The following is a 20,141-nucleotide window of genomic DNA, read 5'->3' on the forward strand; positions in this document are numbered from 1 at the left end:
CTCAGGAATCAACTCTGGTTTACTTGATATACCATTAGGGTTGCCAGGGACCAAATACATATATATTGGCCACATGCAAAGAAAATGACCAATCCATTGTACTATCTATCACTTTGGTCCCAAGTTTACCAATATTTTGAATTTTTAAAATTAAGAGTAAAAGAAGTAGTAAAATAATTATGTTATGTTGGAAGAGTTGGTCATATATTTACTACTAGGTCCTGACTAATTATATTTACTTAATGTACTAAATGTTATATTTTGAACTTCTAAAACTATGAGAATGTATTTGAACTTAGATAATTTAGATGCTTATTAAGTCAAATCTTGTCATAATGGTGAAACACTATTTTGATATGACCTTGACCTTAATAGAAGAGATGTCAGTATAATGCCATCAATCAGTTAAAATTCCTGTCTATTGTTAAAGAGTGGCAACGGTAGTGTTATATCAAAATGAAAAATATCCTATAATGCTTCAGTAGAAAATTACAGAGTAATTTATGAAGATCATAATAAATTTTCACAAACAGGGACACTGGGTAGGATGCTTGCTTGCATGCAAACAACCTGTACTTCCAGCATCCCATATGGTTCCACAAGTGAGACAGGAGTAATTCCTTAGTGCAGAATTAGTAACTGATCATCACTAGGTGTGCCCATCTAATAAATTAATGAATTAATAGCAAAAATGAGTATTTCTCAACATAAATAGAAACTTTCTTGACTTCATAGTTCTTGAAATTTTTAGTTAGATTTGAACAACTATGATTTTCTCCAAAAAAAAGGAGGAAAATCCAATACTTTTCAGGATATATGAAGATAATTCATTAACTATTTGTATGTTATTTTGTTTTTGGCCATACCTAGAAGCACTGGGGTTTCTTGCATTGGAGTATTACCATTATTGTCTAATTGATATTTGTGTAATTCTATATACACAAAAATTGCAGGATAATTGTCACTTTAAACTTATATGAAAAGCTTACATTTTTAAAAGCTTACAACTAATTTTAATAAATATGCAAAAATAATCTACAAGCTGTTCTTTCATCATATCATAAAAAAGAAATAATAAATTGTATATGGAGATAAAACTATTATATAGTAAACATTTCTAAACATAACACGCCAGTATATAACTTAAAAACAAAAAGTAAACACTAAGTCTGATACCAATTTTCTCCCCTTTTGTGCAGTTTCTCATCGACTTACCTTCTGATAAACATTAATCTCTAAAATAAAAAAGAAAATAGTATAATAACCTCAAACATTTTAAGTTCTGAATGTTTCTTAAGCCATCTAACCCTTGGCTTTTATTGTTGCAGCCTGACTTCACCAGAGTAATTTTCAATTCCAATAAGTTCTCCTAAGCTTGTGTCTTAAAGAACTTGTAATATGGAAAATATCATTGTTTCATTTCTTTCTTGTCCCTTCATTCTACTTAATATTATGTTGAATCTACTTATTGCTGACTTAGTTGTTTGTAAATGGAAAAAGTCATTGTAGTATATTCTGATATATCTACATTTAAATGTAAGCAGTTATTTATAGCTGCTGTGGGTTTTTTATTGATTTTTTTTTTTTTTGGTTTTTGGGCCACACCCAGTGATGTTCAGGGGCTACTTCTGGCTATTTGCTCAGAAATTGCTCCTGGCTTGGGGAATGTGGGACTCCGAGGGATCGAACCAGGTCCATCCTAGGCTAGCACAGGCAAGGCAGATGCCACTCAAGCTCAAGCCCTAGCTGTTTTGTTTTTTTTATGTTTTCTAGTTCTAGCAAATATTTTTAAACAAATATCAGGATCATGAACTAACTCTCAAATGCTGAAGCCCACTTTGGGGTTAGTTACTACTTAGTAACTACTAAAGATCCAACTAGTACACTGTACTTAAAAGTACAGACATGTACTTGTCCCTCTCTATCTTTTATTTCTCTCCTATTTATACTCTTTTTTGTTATTTATCCATCTATTCTTCCATCCTCTACCTTTTTAACCACACACTAGCCATAAACTAGTTTTCTTATTCACTACTTAAAGATTGAAATGGTAAGAAAGAAAAATATAAATATAACTTGGAACCACTTTCAATTCAGGAAGCACAAAAGAATCAAAATTATCTATATAGTATGAGTTCAGTAGCCATGATATGGGAATATTTTCTCCAGGATGCATTGAAAGGAGATAATGTCTGCCATGATGTCACTAGACTTTGCCTCATAGCCAAGGAAAGTATGAGTCTTAATATATTAGAAATTAACAGTATGTAGTAAGACTATTAAATCTATTTTTATTGTGAATGTAGTTATTATTTAAGGACAATAAAATAAGTAGTAAGGCATAGAGGCAATTAAATAACAAATGATACTATAATAAAACCACATATATTTATTGAAAATTTATAGGTTGTAGAGTCCGAGTGGTGGTGTAAGCAGTAGGGCATTTATTTGCCTTGCAAGCCCTAACCTAGGACGGACCGTGGTTTGATCCCCTGGCATCCCATATGTTCCCTCAAACCAGTAGTTATTTCTGATAGCATAGCCAGGACTAACCCCTAAGAGTCACCAGGTGTGGTCCAAAATGCACAAACAAAAAAAAATTTATACATTTGTATAAAAGCATAAGATATACAAATGTATTCACATATAAAACACCTATATTTATATATACACCAACATATATAGCCTCTTTAATCTGAGTACTGTACAATATGACAAAATATTAACTTGATATTAACTTGATGACTTCCTTTCTTTTATATGATTTTAATTTGGCTATTATATTTATTATTTTCTCAAAAACAAATGGTCTATGTGCATTTAAAATGCACAATTTAAAATCATGACCAAAATTTACATTAGGTGTATTTCCAATATTTTAATTATGTCTCCTAAATATTTACAAATACATTATTTATCAAATACAACAAAAATTTATGAATTGTTTCTTAAATGTCTATGATCTAGTTTTCACAGTGAATGATGTTATTATGCTGAGAAATAATGCTTCTATTGGTGCATATTTATGTGTAAATTCATGCATATTATTGTTCAACTCATTAAATTTAATAATATTGGATTTGTGGCAATTAAATTTTGTTAGATTTAAAAAATGACCAATTTTATATCAATAATATCACTAGGTATACAGTGAGAGAAATCTTTAAATAACTTCCTCCAACCTGATTTTGTTTGTTGATATTGACTTATTATATTAATATATATATTAATGTGAAACTTTCTCACAAATATCTTTTCTTTTGCATTGTTGAAAAAATTACCTTTTCCAGTCATATAATAAAAGTGTGAAACATGATTACCACATGATCAGAAATTAAACTCATTCAATACTAAGTTGAATATAGCAACTGAGAAATATCTCCAATGAATTATAACAATAACCAAACTGTATGCCTACTTGCCTCCAATGATAAGTTTTCAGAAGTAGCACTCAAAATTTTATTCATATATATACACTTTTCTACCTTTATTGTAGATTGTCTTTTCTATTTTATTATTTATGTAGGAAATAGTTTTGATTTAGTTCATAATCTTCCTCAAAAGATGCATTGTGCATTTTCATGTATTATACATAACAATAAGCAAAATTTACAACAGTGTAAGCAAAAGAATAGTTAGCTTTACTGCAATATACAAAATTCAGCCAATTCAGCAAAAGCCTTGACAATCTAGTGGAAACATTTTCACAGGATGCATATATGTTAGAATAAGTCTTTCAAATAGGAGAGCATATATAATTTGTTTTCCTTTTAGAAAATAAATGAATGGCTTAGACCATTGAAAGTGGCAAGTAAAAACACAGGGTTCTTATTGTGGCAATAGATGGTTGTTTAGTATAGCAGCTCCAAATTCTTTCACAGAATTTTCTTAAAGAAAAATACTACTAATTTCAAATTTACATTGAAGGACTGAAGTATTGCAATCCAGTACAAGTCATATAAGACTTGTATTGAAAAACAAATAAGTTTAAGAAAAAGATTCTTAAAATTCTCTCAATTTAATTACATTTATAAAGACACCCCCTTGACTTGACCTACTTTGATATGACTTACCTGACCTTCATACATTTCCTTTCCTACTGCCCTTCCCTTCATTTTCCCTTTTGCCCTTCTCTTTCCTTCCCTTCCCTTTTGCCATTCCTTTCCCTTCCCTACCCTTTCCCTTTTGCCCTTCCTTTCCCTTTCTTCCCTCCCTTCTCTTGCTTTGTCTTCCCTTACCTTACTTTCCTTCCCCATTTCACTTCCCCTTCCTTGCCTTCCCTTCAAGTTTCTCTTCTCTTACCCTCCCCTTCCCTCTCCTTCCCTTCCTTTCCATCCCTCCCCTCCCTTCCCCTTCCTTCCCTTCCCATATATGCTCAAGGCTGACTCCTGTCATTGACCAGGGATCATTTCTACTGGTGTTAGTAATGTTATGTAATATTGTGTACTTGACACAAATATCTGTGTCCAAGAGCCTCATGAGTTTAATTTTAAATTGATTTCCAGTCCTATAATGTCGAGAAACATTTTACTGTTGACAGCATTTTTAACACCCCACACTTGTTTATTTTACTCATGATAAAAAAAAGATCTTAGAGTAGTATTAATATTTGTACTTTATTTTTTCTAACCTGTGGAATAAACATTTGCTTCTTATTTTTTTTATTTTTATAAACTTTACATTTTTCTGAAGGATCTGGTGGACAAATCTATCCAATGTAGTGATTGAAAGAGACAGTGTCTTTAATCACTAGTGTTGATGTGAACATAGGGACCAACCTTAGCTAAGTGTCAGTTAGCAAATAGAAGGCCTAAGCACATCAATCAAACTCTCCTCTAATGTCTGCCAGGTTATTATTATTATTAGTCATTACTCTAGGCCTGGTGTAAATATTCTCAATATTCTCAATTTTTTCTGCCTTTCTTAATTATGAAGAAGGGTTGGGTGATATGGAGTCTATGCCTAATTGTGCTCAGGCATTACTAGGCAGTGCATAGGAGAGACCATAATAGTGCCTGTATTCAAATTCCTCTTTGACAAAACTAAAACCTATAATATCTCCCAGGTCCAACTCTTACTTTTTGAATAAGTGCTAAACTTAATTTATCTGCCCTATTGAGATGGTCTTTAATAAAGCCATCCTTTTTAATAAAAGCAAACTTTTTCTTTAACAATTTTTTCTAATATCCCATGTGTAATTTTATTCCAAAAAAAGTTAGCCATAAATGCTCTTGTTTTACAGTATGTTAGTTCAGGGCATTTGTTATATATTTTTAAAGTATTTTAATATCCCATTTTCAAAACTGATAAAAATTGGTAAATTTATTCTTTTCCTTGCCTTTATTAGGCTAATAATCAACTTAAGTTGATTGGGAAAAGGAGGGCATTGGTGGTGGGAATTTGCACTAGTGAAGGGGGGGGGAATTCTTTCTATGACTGAGGCCCAACTACAAACATGTTTGTAATTATGGTGCTTAAATAAAGATATAAAAAAGTTACTCCCCAAAGGAAGAATGACATCAAGTTTCACTTTTGTTTATAATTTACTAAAATTTATATAAAACCAAAATTTTATATAAATAAAAATTTACTAAAAATTGTGACCAGTTTTATTACTTTATATTTGTTGTTTAAATATTTAATATTTGTAGTTTTAATTAATGACAAATCAAACTAGATATAGGATTACATTTCTAGGAGATGACAAGAAAAATGCAAGAACTCAAAAGATTTTAGAAACATTGTTCTCTAATGTGGGAAACAGGATTCAAGTGATAACAACTATACCTGTAGCCTGGTGGTTATATGCTTAAATAAATATTCCTGAGTGTTGAGAGATAGATAACTTGTTGCTAACCTGTGAAATATTTCACAGAGGAATTCATGTGTGTACTCACATATGCAAGTTTATGGAAAAATGCTAATTTAAGGCCTTTGTCATCTGCTGCCTCCCTTTTCTTCTCCCAAATATACTCTGGACTAGGATCTTTTTCAATTTCTTCACTTAGTCTTGTTCTCACTCTCCCTTGCTTCTGTCTGATCTTTCTCTTTTTCTCTCTCAATTTCTGCTTTAGAAGCAAAGCAGTTTCCCAGATCTTTCAGCCACAAGAAAATAAATTCTGTCAAGAAGGTGATGAAAAAGCTCAGTTGTGGGTTTTTCAACTGTCTGCCTTCAAATGAAAATGCTATCTGGGCTAATGACTTGACTTGAGCCTTGACACAAGTCCTAAAGGGACTAACTCACCTAAGTCTTCTGAACTACAAAAGGATGTGGAATAATAAATTTGTGTTGTTTTTAACAGTGACAGCCATGGAGATTTATTAAATAGCACTAAAAACCAATACATCTATAGATAGTACTTTTTCTTATTCTTTTGTACTTCAATAAGATTATCTTACATTGATTTATGCAAGCATAGCAAACATATCACTTTAACATTCTTATATAAATAGCATCTGTAGTCATTCAATATCATTTACATATTTCATTTCAGTATTATTAAATGTTTATACATCTAATCTGAAATAGAAATTTTTTATATAGATGGCTCTTCACTTATACTGGCTCCTAAGCCTAGGGGGAAAATGATAGAATTTTAAACACTTGAGGCTAGCTTTACTTCTAGTACATAAAAAATAAAACTGCACATTATATAGTCAACTTTATCAGATTTATGTTACTTAACAAAATGGTTTGAATCATTCATAACAGGTCATTTTCTTATTCATTTATTGATGAATTATATTTATGTTTTAAAATAAAAGAAAAATTTTCTTCGAATAGTCTTGTCTTTTACTTGACATGTGTTTGTGTTTTGCATTTCACATTATATCTAGCAGTAAAATGGATGAAACATAGACTACATTCATGTCTAACATCATATGTTTAGAAGATGTTAGAAGATAGTTTGGCAGTCAGGAGTACATGCCTTGAATAAACAGTGATCCTAATTTGAATCTCGGCATCGCATGCACATGCAAATTTGCCCCATACACATTGTCCTTTATTGGTTCTCAAATGCCACCAGCATTCTCCTTGATGCTACCTAGTATGACAAACCAGAAAGGTATGATATTGAATATCCCCTTAGAACTGCTTGGGAAGTTAATAAAAAAGATAGCTAAATTAATTAATTAGTTAATAAGAAATTAGAAGTGTTTTCTTACCAATTACAAAATTTTTCACAGGTAGAAATGAATATAATTTCATTAACAAGGACTAATAATACAGTTTAGTGCTAGAGTAAAAGGCTTATTCTAAGTAAAGCCCTGAGGTGATGCCCAACAATAAGAAAATTAATAAAAGAATCATTATAAAATCATGTCAGAATCTGATAATTTTTTTACTTTTATGTATTCTGATAAAAACACTATCTGGTTATATCATTTTTATCTATACATAAATAAATTTTATTTTTATTTTTTCCCCTCTCACCCTCATGAAGAAGGTCTGAGCAATTATCAATAGCAAAAAGCAATTGCCAAAGCAGTGTGCTTAAAATTAACTTATGCTCTGGAGGATATTGTGTCTCATACTCATGGTTTCTGGTACCCTACAAGTTCAGAGAAACTTTCTAGTAAGTAACTATCAAAATAATCCCTGAAAGTATAGTTTTGGCATAATTCACTTTTAGCAATTCAATACTGAAGGTCTTTGTAAGTATATTTTCACAAATTAAATTATTCATTTATTACACAACCACACATTCTACACATGAATCTGATATGCTTTTTTATTTATATCTTCAGGTGTTTTTCTTTTTTCTTTCTGAATGATTGAAATTTTTTTCTTTTCTGGAAAAACATTAAGTTTCTGCCTCTACAATTTCCCCCTGAGAATCAGATATAAATAAGTAACTATCATAGTCTTAAAGTTGTAATTTTAAAAAGTTTTATTCTAAGATCAGCAACATCCGTGTAACTTGAGACCTTGTAAAAATTCAAATTGTCAATACTCCCACGCTACACCTACTAAATCATAAACTCTAAGGATAGAGTCAAGCTATCTGCTTAAATAATCCTCACAGATATTTTGATGCCTGCTACAGTTTGAGAGACAGCTTCACTTTAAATAAATTTAAAGCTGACTAATTGAAATTAGACACTAAAAGTTGTTCAGTTTTCCAGCTCTCTTAACTCAAAGGGCTAGCTTTTACAAAATAAGTGCTTAATGATTGCTGAATTAAATCAAATTGGAAAGTTAAATATACCTATTTTTGGACTGTCAACTGATATTATAATAGATGTTTTTTGCTTTAAAAATACACCCTTTGCTCAATTTTCAGTAGTTATTATTTAAAACACATAGAAACACTCACATATACACACTGTCATATCAGATAGCAGAGATATAATACAATGGGTATCTTACTTATCTTGTACATACTTGACCTATGTTCGCTTCCCTTCATCACATATGGTCCACTGAGCAGTCAGGAGTGATCCCTGAGCACAAAGTCAAGAACAAGCTGTACCAGAATTTAGAGGGAAGGCTTTTAGTTTTTCTCCATTGAGGATAATATTTGCCATTGACTTGTGGTAGCTGGCCTTATGAAATGAAAGGTTCCTTTCCTTGCCATCTTGCTGAGAGTTTTCATCAAGAATGGGTGTTGGATCTTATCAAATGCTTTTTCTGCATCTAGTGATATGACCATGTGATTTTTATTTTTCATGTTGTTACTGTTGTGTATTACGTTGATAGATTTATGGATGTTAAACCATCCTTCCATTCCTGGGATGAAACCTACTTGATCATAATGAATGATCTTCTTGATGAGGCATTGGATTCTGTTTGCCAGGATTTTGTGGTAGGTGCAGCTCATGACATGAAGCTCAACACATAGAATGATGAGTGCAGATAGAGAAATAACTACACTGAGAACTATCATAACAATGTGAATATGGGGCCGATGAGATAGCATAGAGGTAAGGCATTTGCCTTTCATGCGGAAGGTCATTGGTTCAAATTCCGGCATCCCATATGGTCCCCCGTGCCTGCCAGGAGTGATTTCTGAGCATGGAGCCAGGAGTAACCCCTGAACACTGCTGGGTGTGACCCCCCAAAAACAAAGCAAAACAAAAAACCAATGTGAATGAATGTGGGAAGTAGAAAGCCTGTCGCAAGTACAGGTGTGGGTGGGGTGGGAAGGAGGGAGATCAGGCAAATTGGTGGTGGGAATCTTGCACTGGTGAAGGGGATTGTTCTTTACATGACTGTAATCATACAACTACAATCATATTTGTAATCACGGTTTTTTAAATAAAAATAATTTAACAAAGAACAAGCTGGTGGTCCCCCAAACACAGGAGCAGTTAATCCTCAAGTCCCACCGGTTCCTGAGCACAAAGTGCTTCTGGGTGTGGGACTCTAAAAATCAAAGCAAAGTACTTAAACAAAAAACAGGAATATCTAAAGACAAGTATTGACATTTGAAACATAAATTAAAAAATTTAATCTTGGGGCCGGGAAGGTGGCGCTAGAGGTAAGGTGTCTGCCTTACAAGCGCTAGCCAAGGAACAGGCAGCGGTTCGATCCCCTGGTGTCCCATATGGTCCCCCCAAGCCAGGGGTGATTTCTGAGCACATAGCCAAGAGTAACCCCTGAGCATCAAACGGGTGTGGCCCAAAAACAAAACAAAACAAAACAAAATTTTAATCTTAGAGTAACTAAAAATAGCCTTTTACATAATACCTCAAAAGGTGATGGAAGAACTCTAGAATCAGAGTAAAATAAATCTTTAAATATTAATTTATTTTTAAAAAGTCCTTTCTAATAGCCTCATTAGAAACCTGAGCCTTAGCTTCTTTCTTCCATAAAATTAATTATTGTAATGAGTCAAAGATTTATTGTTATTACTAATCCTTACTCCTGTCAGTCATAGAAGCTCTTCAAATAATGTAGTTCCCTTATAATGCACAAAACCAGATTTGATTCCCAACATGTAAGATTACCCCAGAATGGGCCGGGCGGTGGCGCTAAAGGTAAGGTGCCTGCCTTGCCTGCGCTAGCCTTGGATGGACTGCGGTTCGATCCCCCGGTGTCCCATATGGTCCCCCAAGCCAGGAGCAACTTCTGAGCACATAGCCAGGAGTAACCCCTGAGCATTACCGGGTGTGGCCCCCCCCAAAAAAAAACCAAAAAAAAAAAAAAAAAGATTACCCCAGAACACATTCATAAGTAAAACTGAGCACAGAACCAAGAATAAGCCTTAAAAAGCATGGGGCCAGTGAGGTGGCGCTAGAGGTAAGGTGTCTGCCTTGCAAGTGCTAGCCAAGGAAGGACCACAGTTTGATTCCCCGACATCCCATAGTGTCCCCCCAAGCCAGGGGCGATTTCTGAGTGCTTAGCCGGGTGTAATCTCTGAGCATCAAATGGGTATGCCCCCCCCCCCAAAAAAAAGCAAGGGATATGACCAACCCAAACACAAATAAATCCATTTGTAAAATGATGCATTCACAGAGTTTTGCTTTATTTTATTTATTATTATATTATTAACTTTCATTTACACAGAAAAGTAACACAAGAAGATATTTTGCAGTCTGGAGAGAAAGTACAGTGAATGAGAGGTGCTTGGTTTACATGCTTATCTAGGTCTGCCCCAAGATATTCAATTTATTTCCTAAATTCCACCATTCTTTGAACAATGAGTAATTAGTAGTAATCCATGAACTCCATGGGGTGAGGTGAACCCATAAAATAAAATTAATAATTTATTTTTGTTTTTGATGTAAGTGCTATAGTGTATATGAAGTAGCTAAAACAACTTTTAAGTTAATTATTTTTTCTCATCACACTTAATTTTAACTCCAATGAAGAAGCAATACATTAAAAAACATTCATCTTCTATTAACATACAAACTCATGAGATATATATTCACTAATTCATTCTATATTTTTTTCCAGATATGGTCAAGATGAGAACTAGAAGTGAATTTTAGTAACAGAGTATTTCTGTATAATAATATGAAAAAGAAATCTAATTTACTACTAAATTAATAGCTTCATCAAAAAGCTTATATGATGTATGTGGTACAATTTCTTACTTTGGATAGAAAATAATCTGAAGATATATTTATCATCTCATTGGTAGTTGAAGTCAATTATCTATGGTTCATAATGCCATAATTTATTAATACCGCATTTTGGCTTCTTATTTTGGATAGAAAATGATCTGACAATATATTTATCATCTCATTGGTAGTTAAAGTAAATTATCTATGGTTCATGGTAGCATAATTTATTAATACCACAATTTGGCGTGCTTTAGAAATTTAGGATTATAAGATCAGCAACATTTTAATGGGCAGAAAAAATATTCCCAGGTTTTATGATGATAAATAAAATATTAATTATGAAGTCAATATATTTGTATTTATTAAACTATTTTTAGAAGGAGTAAGGGAAATACCCAGTTTTGCTTACTCCTGATTGTGTACTAAGGGATAACTTATGGTGGTGCTCAGAAAAATAGTATTTGGTCCCTGTGATCAAAAAGGGGTCAGCTGCATGTAAGGATAGTCTTTTTCACCTCTACTATGTCTATGTCCATATGTTTTGTTTTGTTTTTTAATTAAAAGTAATGACCTTTGGGGCCAGGAAGTTAAGTTAAAAGGAAAGAATTCTTTATACAGGAGGCCATTTACATCCTCCATAGTACACATGGGCACCTAAATATCAGCAGGACAGTTCTTATATTCTGAGACATGTGTAACCACAGTGTACAGCTAGGCAAGAACTTAAGACAAGCAAAATTATACATTTATCTCAGTCAATCAATTATCAAAATATAAATAAGTTAATTCTGTTATAGTCTGAAATATATTATGCATAACACGTTACATATAATATATAGCACATTATATTATAAATATATGTGTATCTCGCATATAATTAAAATATTGTAGTTTTGTGTTTGGGAGAAATACTGTGGAAATCAAGAATCTGGCTTTGTATGTTGTGATCACTCCTAGTTGAACTGGGAGACCGTACTATGTATCTATAATCGACACTATTCAGTTTCATTCAAGGCAAGTGCCCTACTGTAATACTACCTCTCCAGCTCCACAATGCTTTGTTTTCGCTATCAATAAACACTTTGTCTTATTTGCCCTTCACATGGGATATTTTTAAAAATGATTTTCAATGCACTTTTAACCCTATTTTATATTACGCTTTGTTGCCTTAATATGCACTTACCAAAATTTAAGATGCTGATGGTGCCCTGTAGAGATAAGCACCTGAACTTTGGATACAATATGATTAAATATACATGAAAGAATAAGAGATAAATTTTTAATCCACTCATGTATTCTGAGAAATTTAATCTACTTATGTGTCTAGAGAAATAACATTTTTCTCCAGGAAGAGTGTTTTTAAAGTTGAACATCATGTATATCAATACATATGATAGTTGCCTTTATTCAGAATCGATTACTAACATTGTGATCTGAAGATATGTATTCCATTCCCTTTCTACAAGACATCATACTTTAAGTTGAAAAAATTTAGACAAATTCATTATATAATGTAATCTCACTTGTAAATAAAAAATATGAATGTATGTTGCAAATATTTATCTTTTTAAAACTTTTTTTCAAAGAATCTATGCAGAGTACGAAAATTAGTATACAATAAGTTATTTAATATATCTAATAAATATCACTGTAAATGGCATATTTAATATTTAAAATGCACATTTTTTGAAATTTCAATATTATAAATAGAACTATTATCTAGTACATTATTATATCTTATATGCACCATCTTATTAATTTTTTAAAAATATTATGTGTTATTTACTTTAATTCCTATTAGGATTTTTTTTTTATTTGTGGTTTAGGGGTTACCACAGGTTATGTTAGAGATTTTTTTACTGGTTTTACGCTAATAGATAAGTACTGATGGTGCTCAGATAGGTGTTGGGGATCAAACAGACATGGGTTCTGTGCAAGACTTGCATCTTACCTATTGTACAATCTTCTGGCCACTATGAAATAATCATTTTTTATTTTATCATGAAGAAAAATAATAAAATAAGACAATTTAAAGTAATTTTCCCAGTGAACAAAATCTAAATGAGTAAAAATAACAAAACTAAATATAATAAGATTTAATCATAAGATTAAAAATACATATTTCTAGGAGTCATATATGACTAAATAACTAATTTCAATATTGTACTTAGGAGATTCAGGAAGACAGAAGAAAGCTTGTTCTCTTTTATTTATATTTGGTTATTTGGCTTGATGAGAATATACAGATAACAAGTGTTTAAACTTTTTTCCACAAATTATAATCATGTCAAAGGAAAAATATAGTAGAAAGTAACATTGGATTATAGACAAGGGGAAAAAGTTAAAAAACTATCTGGTAGTTTTGAAAAATCTAAATTGTTTAGTCAATTAAGGAACTATTATTTTCTATCTTTGGTCCTCACCTTGTGGTGCTCAGGCTTTATTCCTGAGCACCACCAGGTCTTGCCCCCAACTCGCCACCCTCCAAAAAAGATATGTTGTTGTTGTGTTTTTTCATTCTCAGAGGCTCAAATATAAATCAAGGATATGTAAAAAAAATTATTTGAGTGGTAACAGAAAAAACAAAAGAAGAAAATATACGTGTTTTTAGATAGGAGTGTTTATACTTCTAAGTGTGAAACAATGTCTAATGTGTTCATAATACAGTAGATAGTGATACTGAAACACTAAAAATGTAATGCAAGAACTTGCCTTTTAAAAATTATTATTACTATTATTGTTGAAATAGTCACCAGATGACTAAAACTATAGACATATACCTCTAATGAACAGTGTTTTGTGACAACTTATAGGAGTCAGATAAAAATAAAACAAAATCTTAGTATAATGATATAATAATATGTTGCTATCAGCTTTCCCTAGAGTGGGTCAACTGATTGTACCATTCCCCTATAAGATTCTTATTCTGACAGTTTTCTCATCTTGGTAAGAGATTTTGTAAATGTATAGTCACTGCAAATCTTGTTTAGGTCTCATTGACTGCTTTCCTAGCCACTGACATTTCATTCTCCTTACCCTAATCAATATCTAATATTACTTCTTTGTCCTCAATCATGTATCACTTCAGGGCTTCAGTAGAGCATGAACTTTGTGTTACGCACTGATATATTTATTCTACATATCTATGATAAATTTGATATAGTTGGCAAGTTCATCATTGAACACATGAATTAATGAAAGTATATGAAGATATCATATATAGTCATAAAATAAGAACTGATTATTTGTTACCATGATTTATATAAGAAAAACTTGAATTGTACTGAATGTTTATGCAGACACCTTCAGCTTATATCCAGATATTTTTGAAACTGTTTCACATTCAAAGAATAAAGAAGTATTGATTTTTTTGGAGAATAACATGAAACTAAAACTATGAACTGAAATGTAAGAGGACAGGCCTAAAAAATAATTGTATTATAAGGTAGACACTACTTAATTGTGAGTCTTGCCAGAATGAATTCAAAGAAAATTTACTAGGTAAAATTGATCATTTCTGGAAACAATCCTAATGAAAGATACTTCTCGGGGAAATCTAACAATATGGGAATTGTACACATAGAAATTCTTAAAATTATTACTGCACATTTTAAGTTAATTTGAAATCAAGGAAGAGACCTAGATAATAAATATATAATAAATATACTTTGAGTTCATTTGGCTGCCTGTTTTTTTAAAGTTATGTTAAAACAAATGTTACAGTATAGAAAATCCTTACTTGGGGCCTGGGTGGTGGCGCTAGAGGTAAGGTGTCTGCCTTGCCAGCGCTAGCCTAGGATGGACCGCGGTTCTATCCCCCGGCATTCCATATGGTCCCCCAAGCCAGGAGTGACTTCTGAACGCATAGCCAGGAGTAACCCCTGAGCGTCACTGGGTGTGGCCCAAAAACCCCCCCAAAAAAATATTCTTACTTATGACTAATTATGTAGTCTTGGACATTCTGTATTTAAGTGCATGTCAAAATTATCCAGTAACAAATTTTCTATGCAAGAGTGAACATAAGCAGAGACTTAAAACTCTTCTTAGAAATTTGAAAATCTTGGAAGTGGGTGAGATAAATTAAAGAAAATATGGTGTCCCTGGCAACAAAAATAGCTTCTACATTATGGCTGCTTATTTATTTTATTAACTTAATTTTAATTGGCACCATTGTACCAGAACTCTGTGATATGCATAATTTCAGTCAAATAAGCATTTTCTGTTATCAAAAAAGCAAAGAGATTAAGGTTGTTTATTTTGAAGGTATAGTGAATATCAGTGTGGTATGAAAGAAACCTGTGAACAAAAGAGATGAAATTAATCATGTGTGCACTATTTAATCCAGTCAGCATTGATCTTGGTCGGATTCTCTCCATGCTCCACATTACGTTTGCTATGTCCCTGCTGTGCTGTGGGTAAATCTTTGTAGTTAGACACCCTGTATCAGTTCAGGAGTTGTGGAGGTCATTACACATAATTTATTTAGGGACCACAGGCAATAATTATTATATTTAAATCATTTCTACTAAATAATTTTAAGAATATATGATTCAGGAAAGAAGTATTTTATGTGTATAATTCTTCTGTCTAACACCATTGATTTGCTAAGATTTTATTTTACTTCCCAAAGTTTGTGTTTCCTTTTAATAATTAATAAGTTTTCTTAAGATATCATCTCTAAAACTTTCATGAATTAAAAATATTATTTTTCAAACATTACTCACGTACTCTTCTTTTAAATGCTTCCAGACTTCTATTTATAAGATGCAGTTTATATCTGAGTTAAAAATGTTGACAATTTTCAAAATAAGTGAGATTTAACAGCTGCACGAGGAACATGCTTTTTGGATTTGGTATTAATAATTATATTTAAATGATAAATGTGTGCTTCCCATTTTTAAAATTAGGAGTTTTCAACATTATGGGAGTAATCCCTGAGAGAGATTTGGGAGAAAGTCCTGAACAACACCAGGTGTGGAACAAAAACAAAAACAAAAATAAACAACAAAAAATGATGTTCAGCATCTTCTAATTGCCCTCTTATGAAATTAGAAAATAAATATGAGTTTGAAGTGTCATATAAAAATGTTCTAATCTAGACAAACATATATTTCATGCTATAGTACAGAGGGTATGAGGCCAAACATGGTTCAATCTTGGGCAACTCATATAGTCTCCGAGCCCCACCAGGCTTAATTCCTGAGTTCAAAATCAAGCAGATCTGACCAAAAAAGAGCAACACAAAAAGAAAAATTAGTCAGGCCTTCTTTGGTTTTATACCTAAAACAGAATGAATAAGTAGATAATGACATACAGTGTTTTAAAGTATAATCCTCTTACAAAATATGATCATGATGAGACACTAATGTGTAAAATATAGAGACATATTAGACAGAAATATCTGAATTTTAATAACAATTTTCTATTAATGGCTTTTTTTGTTTTGTTTTTGACCTTAAACAAGATATTCACAGAAAATCACTTGATCTGGTTCATTAAAACCAACAAGTTCAATACACTGTCATTTCAGTACAACTGAACTTGGAAAGCAAGAATAAAAAAGTATTCTGGATACATTAAAAAAAAAGCACTGAAAATAGGACAAAAATATATAGATAAAAATAATGATATAAAATAAAAATAATGATATAAAAATATATAGATAAAATAATAGAAATTTTTCTATTTTTATGACATTGCACAGCCAAAGAAACTATGGGAATCATCAGAATTTTATTTCCTCTTTTATGTATTTTAATACAGATCCAAATATAAAAAATGAAGGCAGTCAAGGTTTTCTGAATATTAATATTAAATATATACACATATATCTAGACTGTCTTTGGTTTCAATGTAAATAATAGGTAAATGTTATAAAGGTGGGAATTGATGTTCACTTGGATGTAATTAAATTTTTATTTGTCTAGTATGTCTTCAATATTATCAATGCACATTGATAAGAATATTTTATTTGCAAATGATTGAAGTGATAATAATGTATTTGAAATGCTTTTACATTCAAAAATATAAAAGAAATGTGTAAAGTTGGAAACCTCTCTGTTTAAAATTTGCAATGTTTATTTCTATATGAAATATTGACTTATTTATTTGTCCATTACTGCTAAATAAATTACTTTTAAGATGCAACAGTAATTTGAGAGAACACCCGTTTCTTTTTATTGATGTCACTTATACTACACATTATTATAGAGGAAGATGCAAGTGCAAGCTACCTATTGAGGTTACTTTGTAAAGATAAGAAAATTAGTCTCTAAAATAAATGGGGAGGGCCGGAGAGATAGCACAGCAGTAGGATGTTTGCCTTGCAAGCAGCCAACTCAGGACTAACAGTGGTTCAAATCCCAGCATCCCATATGGTCTCCCGAGCCTGCCAGGAGCAATTTCTGAGCACAGAGTCAGGAGTAATCCCTGAGCACCACTGCTGGGTGTGGCTCTAAAACCAAAAAAAAAAAGGGGAGGGGAGGCTCAATATAATTAAGGACTTTATTTTCAGGCAGAGTAAGAAGCATAGACTTCATATTAATATCAGTTGTCTTACATTCAACCTATATTTCACCATGTGATACAACTGATTCAAGATGATGCTAAATGCACAACAGACTTTTAAATAAATCTATGAAGCAAATGGACTTTTAATTACAGAACAAAACCTCAAGATTATGAAATCACAATGTTGATTGTTGAGATTATGAAATGCCAATAATGAGGGGTAAGCAACTTTAGCCCAGGAAGGGAGAAATAATATTTTTATAAGTAGAAAGCAAATAATTCTACCCTTAATTCTAAAGAGAAACTGGGGTTTTGGAGCTTGAGATAGACAGTAAAGTAGATGCTTGTCTTGCAAGGATTGATCTATGAGTGCACAGATGAGAATACACAGTGAGCACAGTCATGTTGGCCCCCAAACAAAACAAAATTCTTTGTCTGATATGGAACTATTCTCTCTATTTTATATTCCTTAAAAAAACATACAGGAAAAATTAGAAAAGACCTTTAGTGATGTTATTTTAAGATATTGCTAAATGTGAGAGATTTAATATACAACAGAGAGACAGTTGACTATATTATGTGAATAAATGATGAGCATAGAGGTAGATACTTTTACCCCAAGTTTATAAGAATTTTTAATGTCCTATCTCTCATAAGCTAATCATGTTTCTAACATGAACAATTTATTTAATCTCTATTTAAAGTGCTTGATACTTTGCTTAAGTTCAGTAGTAATTTAGCAATTTAGTGCTTGGCATAGCATAGTATCATATGGAGTAATCATTATTTTCTTATCCTGTTTTGAAATAAATGGGATGATATGAAAGGAGAGTTTTACAGAGAACTTTCTCACAATATTTCAATATGTCCAGGGGTGGTGAATAATCAAAAACAATTATTATAGCTGAAAGACTGTGTTATATGAAGTTAGGAAAAGAACACTAGAATTGAGGTTAAGGAAATGTTCTAATTAAGTCTCTTTATTTTCTCTTTGATTTGCCCTCATAACTTAAATGGTAGCATTCCCAAGAAAATTATATCATAAGGCTATTAGGCCACTTCAATTGCATTTTAGTCGAATGTACATTATTGTAACTTAACAGATATAATTGAGTACACCATCAAAGAAGAGTATAAAACTCATAAAAACAATTTCTCTAAGCAACAGTGATAATGTGCTCATAATTCAGACCGCAGGCATTAGAATTATGTACTTTTCGATTCAACCTTCTGCCACTTACTAGAACTATGAATATAGACAAGTTGCTTAAGTTTTTAAGTCTCATTTTGTTCCTTTGCAAATAGAAATCACACTTGTGTGTAATAGACATTTTATGTGTAATGAACAAAATTAGGAGAGTAAGGAACAAGTGTTATACTGGAAAGACTGCACCCACTTCATAATGTCAAGAATTTCCACTGAGTAAGTTACTATTAATATTTTAAACAACAAATTAATAAGTGTCTTTGAGTTAAAAATTAGAAAAAATAGGGACTGGAGTGATAGTACGGTGGTAGGGAGTTTGCCTTGCACACTACTGACCCAGGATGAACTTGCGTTTGATCCCCAGTGTCCCATATGGTTCCCAAGCCAGGAGCTATTTCTGAGCTCATAGCCAGGAGTAATCCCTGAGCATCACTGGGTGTGGTCCAAAACCAAAAAAGAAATTAGAGAAATAAAGCAAATATTATAAAATATAAATAATATTAATAAAGTATAAGCCTTGACACTCATTGCTTTGATTTTGATACTTATTTTGTGGTCTAAGCATCATTTATATTTAAATTTTACTAATAAAAAAGATTATATCATAAAGTCATAAGCCAAGCACAGGACTAGATAGGGACCAGTTTATTTGCCATCAATAAACTTTGTTTTTAGAAATTTTGATTAATTGTATAAGCTCATTCATTGAGTTGCATGACTTATCACTTCCAGATTTTTGACTTTTTCTTATGTTCTAAGTTTACCAGTCAAGAGGAACTTCATGATACACTAGATTTTCCTCCAAAAAACTAATAAAAGCAGGATCCAAAGTCTTCAATTGTCCTTTATAGCCTTAGTAATTTTCATAGATAACTCCGAATATGTTGTGTAATTGCTAGATCTTGTAAGTAATAAAATTTATTGTTTAAAATATCCCAGTACTCGGGATGTAGTGATAGCACAACAGTAGGGCATTTGCTTTGCATGCAGCCAATCCAGGATGGAAGGTGGTTCTAATCTCGGCATCCCATATGGTCCCTCAGTGCCTGTCAAGAGCGATTTCTGAATGCAGAGCGCCTTCTGGTGTGACCCCCAACTAAAATATCCCAGTACTTATTGTTGAAGGTAATTTTGTAATCATAATAAAAATTACTATGATTACTCCAACAGTGAAACTGGAAGGGAAAGATAGGAATGCCATATTACAAAGACATTTGGTTATTGCATATCTTGCCCAACTTGAAGGATAGCTAGACAGATAGATAATGTAAGGAACTCAGGAAAAGGAATAAGGAAAGGAAAAGAGATAAAAATAGTTTAATTAAAAAAAGTGGTCAAGGAACTTTGACTTCTCTGTGCCCAAGAAATACAGAAAGCAGCCATTCTCATCCAAATAGTAAAAAAGAAGAAA

At 32.1% G+C, this 20,141-nt stretch overlaps 1 non-coding gene across 1 annotated transcript; it reads right to left on the reverse strand.

Moving 5' to 3' along the window:
* Positions 1-7,412: 7,412 nt before the first annotated feature.
* On the reverse strand, positions 7,413-7,616 carry LOC126016850 (small nucleolar RNA U3). Its single transcript, XR_007498539.1, has one exon. It is a non-coding gene; the product is annotated as a small nucleolar RNA U3 (small nucleolar RNA).
* Positions 7,617-20,141: the final 12,525 nt, after the last annotated feature.

The sequence above is a fragment of the Suncus etruscus genome, chromosome 8 (assembly GCF_024139225.1).
Source record: "Suncus etruscus isolate mSunEtr1 chromosome 8, mSunEtr1.pri.cur, whole genome shotgun sequence".
Classification (NCBI taxonomy): Eukaryota; Metazoa; Chordata; class Mammalia; order Eulipotyphla; family Soricidae; genus Suncus; species Suncus etruscus.